The sequence below is a fragment of the Ovis aries genome, chromosome 14, assembly GCF_016772045.2.
Source record: "Ovis aries strain OAR_USU_Benz2616 breed Rambouillet chromosome 14, ARS-UI_Ramb_v3.0, whole genome shotgun sequence".
NCBI classification, from domain to species: Eukaryota; Metazoa; Chordata; class Mammalia; order Artiodactyla; family Bovidae; genus Ovis; species Ovis aries.
This window is the reverse complement of record NC_056067.1, coordinates 4,167,036-4,176,666: the sequence shown is the minus strand read 5'-3', so window position 1 is coordinate 4,176,666 and position 9,631 is coordinate 4,167,036.

Genomic DNA, 9,631 nt, shown 5'->3' with positions numbered 1-9,631 from the left:
TCACTTCATGGCAAATAGATGGAGAAACAATGGAAACAGTGACAGACTTAATTTTCTTGGGCTCCAAAATCACTGCAGTTGGTGACTGCAGCCATGAAATAAAAAGATGCTTGCTGCTTGGAAGGAAAGTTATGACCAACCTAGACAGCATATTGAAAAGCAGAGACATCACCTTGCCAACAAAGGTCGGTCTAGTCAAAGCTGTGGTTTTTCCAGTGGTCATGTATGTATGTGAGAGTTGGACCGTAAAGAAAGCTGAGCGCCGAAGAATTGATGGTTTTGAACTGTGGTATGAGAAGACTCTTGAGAGTCCTTTGGACAGCAAGGAGATTTAAGTCCATCCTAAAGGAGATCAGTCCTGAATATTCATTGGAAGGACTGATGCTGAAGCTGAAACTCCAATACTTTGACCACTTGATGAGAAGAACTGACTCATTAGAAAAGACCCTGATGATGGGAAAGATTGAAGGTGGGAGTAAAAGAGTATGACAGAGGATGAGATGGTTGAACGGCATCACCAACTCGATGCACATGAGTTTGAGCAAGCTCTGGGAGTTGGTGATGGACAGGGAGGCCTGGCAAGCTGCAGGCCATGGGGTTGCAAAGAGTCAGACACGACTGAGCAGCTAAACTGAACTGAGCTCAGGGATGAAAGGAGCAGGTACAAGAATCCTGATCTTAAACTGGAGCATGTTGATTTTCCTCTTCTTACTTGATGGAGTTCATTTTTACAGCTCAGGAAGATGGCCGTTGACAAACCCAGGCTTAATTACATATTGTGACAACCCCAGCTGGAAGATGGGTTTGTTCTCCCAAACTGGGGATCACCAGAAGTGATAGCAGGTCACATGAGTCCAGACTCTACCTTTTTGGCCAATGATTTTTTGCCTAAAAGAAAGTGTTACTGTGTTCAGGCCTGTCTAAATCATGGATCAGGGGCTTCCCTGGTTGTTTGGTGGTGAAGAACCTGCCTGCCAGTGCAAGAGACACGAGTTCAACCCCAGGGTCAGGAAGATCTCCTGGAGAAGGAAATGGCAACCCACCCCAGTCTTCTTGCCTGGAAAATCTCATGGACAGAGAAGCCTGACTGGTGATAGTCCCTGGAGTCGCAAAAGTGTAGGGCATGACTTAGCCGCTGAACAACAAATCATGGATTAAACCCGAAGAAGAGATGCAGATGTTTAGAAAGCAAAGCACTATCTCCAAAATGCAAAAATTGAATCAAACAGCCAATCCTTCCGGCTCATCCCTCCATCAAGGATCCAGTCCCAAGCCCGTCCTTGGTTCTTTCTGTTATTCTTTTCTTCCTCCATGAATAAGAACTGAGTCACAGGCGTTCCAGAAGCCCTCAGTGCTGTCGGCTAGGCAGCAGCACTGGCATTCAGTGGAGGTGTAAGTACAGTGGGCTGCAGCTACGGGCTTGTAATCTAGTTAGTTACATCAGAAACACCCAGGTGTTAGTTCAATGACAGACGTCTGGGCCGCGTCCCAGACCCGCGTAATTGGAATACGCATGGCGGTGCCCAGGAATGTCAGTTCTAACAGCTGCCCAGATGTTTCTGATTATCCGGGGTCGTTCCCTGTCTTGGCCGTCCCAGGCTTTGGGCAGATGGGCTGGTGTTAAAGACGTGAGTTCGGGAGTCAGGGGGGCAGGTGTCTAAGTCTGCGTGTGATGAGATCTGATGGCGGACGGGAGCGAATACTTCATGTTGACCAAAGCCATTTCCCTTTCTCATGCAGCCTGAGCTTTTCCAGAGCCCTTGCAAAGAACATGTTCCACCCTTCGCTGCGCAGAGAGTGCAGAACTTAGCCTCGAGTTCACCCGTGGGAACAGGGAGTCTAGTTGTAATACTGCCTCTTCAGCCTGGGGCAGACAAGCTACTTTTAATTGTAGGGCTTGGGAAAAGGCTGAAAATAGAGCTGGGGAGCAATTCGTGTAGGCAGAGCTAGGGAAGCTGAGATGAATAAAGGAACCTCATCAGAGGGACAGGCACACGTGGCAAAGAGCAGAGATCAGCGCCAACGTCCCAGGAAAGCGCCCTGAAAGACTGGACATAATTTGAGCTGAGGGAGCAGTTGGTAATCCCTAAATTGTGCTTGTGGATAATCTCCTGTTGCCAACAAAAATCAGCCAATGCATGTCATTTGTTGGAATTTCACTTTTTATTTCGTGCAGTAAAGGAAACACTTTACCTATCTGGATGTGTGTGTTAGTTGCTCAGTCGTATCCGACTCTTTGCAACCCCATAGACCGTAGCTCACCAGGCTCTTCTGTCCACGGATTTCGCAGGCAAGAATACCGGAGTGGGTATTCCCTTCCCCAGGGGATCTTCCCAACCCAGAGATTGAACCCGGATCTCTGGCATTGCATGCGGATTCTTTACTGTCTGAGCCCCCAGGGAAGTCCATCTTTCTGGGTTCTCCCCATCTCCACTGCTTCTGAGGACAGTGTGGTTAGCTGCACCTTGTTTCCTGAGATGCTGGCCAGAAGGCGGCCCCCTTGCCTCTCAGGGTTCACGCCTTGAAATCCGTGTCCATCTTTCTTTTTCTTTCTGGCTACTCTGTTGAAATAAGTCAAGTCCTGTTCTCTGTTTCTCACGTCTCCTGCTCTAGGTTTGGACACATGGCTTTGGACATCTTACTTTCTACAGGGAACTGTCAGAAACCTGTTCAGTCAAACCTACAGGCCACTCAGGGCAGCTGTAAAACTCCAGAGGAGAGACAGCGTTCCTCCTTGGAAGTCAGCTGAGTGGGGAGTGGAATGGGTAGAGACTAAATGTTTCTTTCTTTCTGTGGGGGAGAACCTTGCATCCTCCTACACCAGAGATCAAGGGAAAAGGGAATCACCAACAGAGATCACTTTATTTCTTGCTCTGGCCAGAAGGAGGTGCTTGACTTGAAGCATATTATCTTGGGGAAAACAGGTTAAACTGATGTCCGTGTAAAAAGATGAGAAAACAACGCCCAGAGCTGTGCTGTTGATTTTAAAGGATGGAAGTGGTGCCGGGGCAGGGGGGGAGGGGGGGGGGGGGGGACGTTCTTAGGTGTGCGTCTTCGTGTCCACTTCCCTACCACGTCTTCCCGTCCTTCTTACAAGTATTTACTGAATGCCCGCTATGTACACGGCTCTGGGCTTGTTTGACAGAATACACCAAGACAGCGATTACTTTCTCTCTTCCCCATTGGTTCCTGCAATGTTTGTGCCCCGCCCTGCACTCACATAGTGAAACCTAACACCCAGCATGAAGGCACTGGGAAGTGAGAACTTTGGGAGGTGACTGGGTCTTGAGGGCTGAGCCCCCATGAAAGGGATTAGTGCCCTTAGAAAAGAGACTGCAGAGAGCTCCCTGGCCTCTGCAGCCACGTGAGGACACAGCAAAACAACGGCCGTCTATGAAGCAAAGCAGGATCTCACCAGACACCAAACAAACCTGCTGGGACCTTGATCTTGAACCCCCTAAACTCCAGAACTGTAAGAAATACATTCTGTTGTTTCTAAGGCACTGTGGCCGTGGCATTCTGTAACAACAGCTCAGATGGCCTGAGATGGATTAGTATGAACTTTAGACACTCTTTACGGTGTCTTAGAATTAAAGTTTTAAAATCACTTCAGATTTAGGCTTCCAAATATTTCAGAAGCTGACTTGTTCTGCAGTCCCTCGGTTGTGTCTCACTCCTTGTGACCCCAGGGGCTACAACACACCAGGCTTCCCTGTCCTTTACTGTCTCCCTGACCTTGCCCAAACTCATGTCCAGTGATGCCATCCAACTGTCTCATCCTCTGTCGCCCTCTTCTCCTCCTGCCCTCAATCTTTCCCAGCATCGGGGTCTTTTCCAATGAGTTGACTCTTCACATCAGGTGGACAAAGTATTGGAGCTTCAGCATCAGTCCTTCCAAGGAATATTCAGGATTGATTTCCTTTAGGATGGACTGGTTGGATCTCCTTGCAGCCCAAGGGACTCTCAAGAGTCTTTTCCAGCACCAGAGTTCAAAAGCATCAATTCTTTGGCACTCAGCCTTCTTTACGGTCCAACTCTCACATCCATACATCACTACTGGAGAAACCATAGCTTTGACTAGATGGACCTTTGTTGGCAAAGTGATGTCTCTCCTTTTTAATACGCTGTCTAGGTTGGTCATAGCTTTTCTTCTAAGAAGCAAGTGTCTTTTAATTTCATGGCTGCAATCACTGTCGAAGTGATTTTGGAGCCCAAGAAAATAAAATCTCTGTTTCCATTTTTTCCCATTTATTTGCCTTGAAGTGATGGGCCTGGATGCCATGATCTTAGTTTTTAGAATATTGGGTTCTAAGCCAGCTTGTTCACTCTTCTCTTTCACCTTCATCAAGAGGTTATTTAGTTCCCCTTCCCTTTCTGCCAGAAGGGTGGTGTCATCTGCATATCTGAGGTTATTGATATTTCTTCCAGCAGTCTTGATTGCAGCTTGAGCTTCATCCAGCCCAGCATTTCACATGATGTACTCTGCGTAGAAGTTAAATGCTCCTTTGCTATTCAGAGCTGAAAGGACCATGGCTCCTGACTCTCTGTCACCATCTAGAGGCAATTTATACATATTGCAGGGCTAGTTCCTAGAATATAGAAACAGCCCAGAAGTGGTGGCTTTGCAGTCTTGTGTGTTGGCCCTACAGAAGACAGTGGGCCCGGTCTTCTGCAAGCGCACAGACACTTTGTCCTAAGTGTGGGAGTGCTACTGGCATCTAGTGAGTAGAGGCCACAGGTGCTGCTCAATATCCTGCAATGTGTGGCACAGCCCCCACCCCAGAGGATTATCCAGCCCCCAAGGTCAAAGGTGCGACAGGTGAGAAGCACAGGTAAAAAGTGTTCTCTGAGACTCAAGCCCTGACCGTGGACAAGAACATCTGTTCTTGGCTGCAAAAAAGCAAGACCAAAGAGGGTGTGTATGACTTCGCACAAAGATGTCTCACTGGAGAAATGCGGATGAGGGACACGGTTTTATTGGGCTGAGTGTGGACAAGCCACATACCCCTCAAACTTTTAGAAGCACTGAAGTCACCTCTCAGAATCATGTGCACCTGCTGGCTGCAAACACATATGTGGGCCCAAGGCCAAGTCTCCCCAGTCACAATGCCCATGGCTGGTGCCCCAGGCCTCTGCGTTTCCAGCCAGCATCAGGGATGATTTTCATGCGTGTTCCAGTCTGACATAGAATGGATGAAGTAACAGGAATACAGAGTATCATCTATTTTTTTTTTAACTGTTATTTTTACTTTTTTAGTTGCGCTGCACAGCCTGTAGGATATTTGTTTCCTGACCAGGGATCGAAGCTGCACCCCCTGCAGGGAAAGCACGGAGTCTTTTTTTTTTTACTTTTTATTTTGTATTGGGGTATAGTTGATTAACAAACAACACTGTGATAGGTGAACAGCCACACATGTATCCATTCTCCCCCAACCTCCCCTCCCATCCAGGCTGTCGCATAACACTGAGCACAGTTCCCTGTGCTATGCAGGAGGACCTTGTTGGTTATCCATTTTAAATATAACATTGTGTACATGTCCATCCCAAACTCCCTAACTATCCCTTCCTCCTATCCTTCGCCCAGCAACCATAAGCTCATTCTTGAAGTCTGTTTCTGTTTGGTAGGTAAGTTCATTTATATCATTTCTTTTTAGATTCCACATATAAGGGATGTCATACACTATTTCTCCTTCTCAGTCTGACTTAACTTCACTCAGCATACCACTCTCTAGGTCCACCCGTTTTGCTGCAGATGGTATTATTTCCTTCTTTTAAATGGCTGAGTAGTATTCCATTGCATATACGTACCACATCCTCTTTGTCCATTCCTCTGTCCATGGACGTTTAGATTGGGTAGCGCGGAGTCTTGATCACTGGAAACGAAAGAAAGTGGAAGTGTCCCTCAGTCATGTTCGACGCTTTGCGAGTTCACGGACTGTAGCCCGCCAAGCTCCTCTGTCCATGGACTTCTGCAGGCAAGAATAATGGAGTGGGTTTCCATGACCACTGAACCCCCAGGGAATTCCCTGATCTTACTTTTAAAGCTCACTTAGAAAGGGCTCAGGAAAAAACATTCACTTAATCCTTGGCATTGGCCACCCAATGCGGCCGCACTTTGGCCATCTGATGTGAAGAACTGACTCGTTGGAAAAGACCCCTGATGCTGGGAGAGACTGAAGGCAGGAGGAGAAGGGGACAACAGAGGATGGCATCACCAACTCGATGGACAAGTCTGAGCAAGCTCCAGGAGTTGGTGATGGACAGGGAAGCCTTGGAGTCCTGCAGTCCATGGAGTCGCAAAGAGTTGGACACGACTGAGCGACTGGACTGAACTCAATCCTTGGGAGAAACTTTGGCTGTATTAATGTTTTACAGATTATAAAATGTAGGCCACAAGATCTTTAACAGATTGTTGTGAAACACAGTGATTTAACCTGGATTTGTCTCACTGTGCTCAGTCATGTTTGATTCTTTGCAACCCCATGGACTGTATCCCGCCAGGCTCCTCTGTCCCTGGGATTTCCCAGGCAAGAATACTGGAATAGGTTGTCATTTCCTCCTCTGGGAGATCTTTCCGACCCAGGAATCGAACCTGTGTCTCCTGCATTGGCAGGAGGATTTTTTTTTTTTTTAAACCACTTAGCCACCTGGGAAGCCCTTTCCAAAGTGTCCCCCACCCCACCCCCTGCAGAAGGTGTATCACTTTCTCTGCTTTTCTAGCCCCACGTTTAGATTTTTACTGATGCATTTCAGGACTCTGAAAACACACACACAAAGATACACACATACTGCCCTTAAATCTAAGTTTCCTATGTGCATTACCCCGCCACCCCCAGGCCAACAAGGTCCTCTTGATCTGACAGTCTACGTTCCTGCATCTGACCTGTAAGCCTTCCATCAAGGCAGGTGCTGTGTGCTAAGCTGCTGCTGTCCTGAGTCTTTGCAATGCCATGGACTGTAGGACACCAGTCTCCTCTGTCCATGGGGCTTCTCCAGGCAAGAAAACTGGAATGGGTTGCCATTTCTGCCTCCAGGGGATCTTCCAGACCCGGGAGGGGTCTTCAGCATTGGCAGGCGAGTTCTTTACCACTAGCGCCACCTGGCAAACCATGGCAGGTACATTTCCTACTTGGGGACCTTCTCTTAAGCTGACAGGCAAGACAGCACTCCTCTTTTCTTTATAAAACTGATCTTTGGTCTTACTTGAAATGTCAGCTCCTCACAGACATCTCACAGTCACACACACAGTTTTAGCTCTCCCATCCCCTAACTACATCAGATTCTGCTAGTCTTCTCTCTAATTGAGGGGCCCATTCTTTTTCTGTAGGGGCTCTGTAATCATTTTTGTTCTCAGATGGTTGAGTTACCCCTCGAGGGTCTTTTCCATTAGCCTGTGAGGAGGATATATTTTGTTATCCCTGCCAACAGTGGGGATCAAAAGATGAGATAAGTGTGGCGAGTACAGGACGGGCCCAGCGCAGATGGGCTGCAGGTCCGTGGCGAAGGCAGCGGCCCACTTCGGAGGCTGTGGGGTCCGGGGCCAGGTTGAGGAGCTGGAAACGCGCTCACTGGTAAGGCGAGGCCGCCGCCGGCCAGCCTGGGCTTTCACACGCCGCAGCCTTGACAAGGCTCTTGCTTGCAGCCCTCCCGGCCGCCGGAAATGTGCGAGTTACCGGGACTACTCGCTGGGTGAGCGAGGCCGTCGTGACCCTAGCCGGGCAGTTCCTCCTGCCCATCAAGGGGTTAGCAAGTCTCACCTGTGCAGGGCGCGGGCCCGTGGGAAGCGAGATGAAGCAGCGGGGGGTCCCTGGCCCTCTGGAGGCTCTGAGGACGCCCCGTACCTGGGCTGTCTCGCCAGACTCGCAAAAGAAACGTCTGCGCAGGCAAGCAGGAGTGGCGCCCCTCACCTGAGCGGCCCCCTCCCCGCGCTCGGCTCGTCCGTCCTCGCGCTCCGGCGACGCTTTCCCCGCTCGGCCCAGGGCGCTCCCCTCCCTCCCTGGGCGGCCGGTCCCTCCTCCCCCGCCCTCCCCCCAGCCTCCCCTCCCCCTGCGCCCCCTCCCTCGGAGCGGGAGCGGGGAATCCCACGCCCTCGCACCAGCCCGGGGGCTCGGACGGGCCCGGGAGCCGCTGGTCGCCAATCACCGCGCGGTGGAGAGGCGGGCGCTCGGCTCCGGCGCGCCGGGGGAGCCAGCTGGCGCTGCTGGCCCCGGGAGCCTCAGACGCTCACCGCGACACAGAGCGACGCGCGGACCGCAGGGCGGGCGCGGACGCAGCGCCCCGGCCGTCTGCGCTCCGAGGCGCGCGCCCGCCCCGGCCCCGGGGCGCCCCCGGGAGGAGCAGGCGGCGCGGCGCGGGCCGGCAGCGGCGGGCGGGCGGGCGCCGGGCGCCGGAGCCGGGGGGTCCCGAGGCGCCCGGCCCGCGATGTGAGCGCCGACGGCGGCTCCCACCTGGCGCCGCACCTGGAGCGCCGCGCTCCGGGGCGGCGGGGAGAATGCGCGCCGCCCGCAGCCGCCGCGCCCGCCCCTGACCATGGAGTGCGCCCTCCTGCTCGCGTGCGCCCTCCCCGCCGCCCGCTCGGGCCCGCCGTGGGGGCCGGCGGCGCGCGGGCGCGTGGCTAAGGCAGGTGCCGGGCGAGGGGCGCGCCGCCGGCGGGGAGGCCCGGGACGCCGGCCCCGCCGCGCCCTCACGCGCCGGCTCGCCTTTTCCTTTGCAGGCGCTCCAGCTGTGCTGCCTCTGCTGCGCGTCGGTCGCCGCAGCCTTAGCCAGTGACAGCCGCGGCGGGGACGGCAGCGGATTAAATCACGGTTCGTATTCGCCCCCTCCCCGCTCCCAGAAGAGCTCTTCCAGCCACTTTGTCCCTTCTTTCCTTCCAAAGAAAGACAAAGTAGGAGAACTCCCCTCCTCTCCCCCACGTGGCAGGTGTGCGCGTGTCCTGGATACACGGGTCCTGTTTGGAGAGGGGGGGATGTGGCCAGGACTTTCAATTTATCATGGGAATCAGGGCCTCAAGCTGCAAGTCGCCTAAAGGAGAAAGCAGTCCTTTCTCCCTTTCCCTCGTTCACAGACGTGGTTTAAAAAAAAAAAAAAAAAATCTGTGCTGCGGTGAGAAATTAGAAAATGAATGGACATTGACCAGGTGGCTGATATCAAAAGGCGCTTTCTCGGTTTCCTTCTTCTTTCGAGAAAGAACAGGTCCCCTTCTTCCTCCATCTTCACACCCCCCCCCACCTCCCCTCTCCCCCACCTTCCCTCCCTCACCGCTCCACTCCTGTTCCTTTTATCCTTTTCCCATCTTCTTACCCCCTTTTCTCTTCTCTTGTATCATTGATTCCCAAAGATCACCAGAGGAAAGCAGGTGGCTTCTCTGGGGGGCAAGGGGCTGGGGAGGGAGGTGCCTCTTCTGAGGTTTTCCTGGCTGCAAACATCCAGAGCACGCTTTACTTCTGTTATTTATTAACTTCTCCCTGGCACCTGGAAGGAAAATCCTTGTTTCCATTGTTCCCATCAGCTGCTGGAGAAGAGCTAGTTCCTGACCCAAGGTTTCTACAGCAAGACCTTGATGTCCAGCTGGGGTTCTATCGCTTTTTCAGCCTTCCACAGCCTTATCTCCTCCTCTCGGGGGAATCAGGGA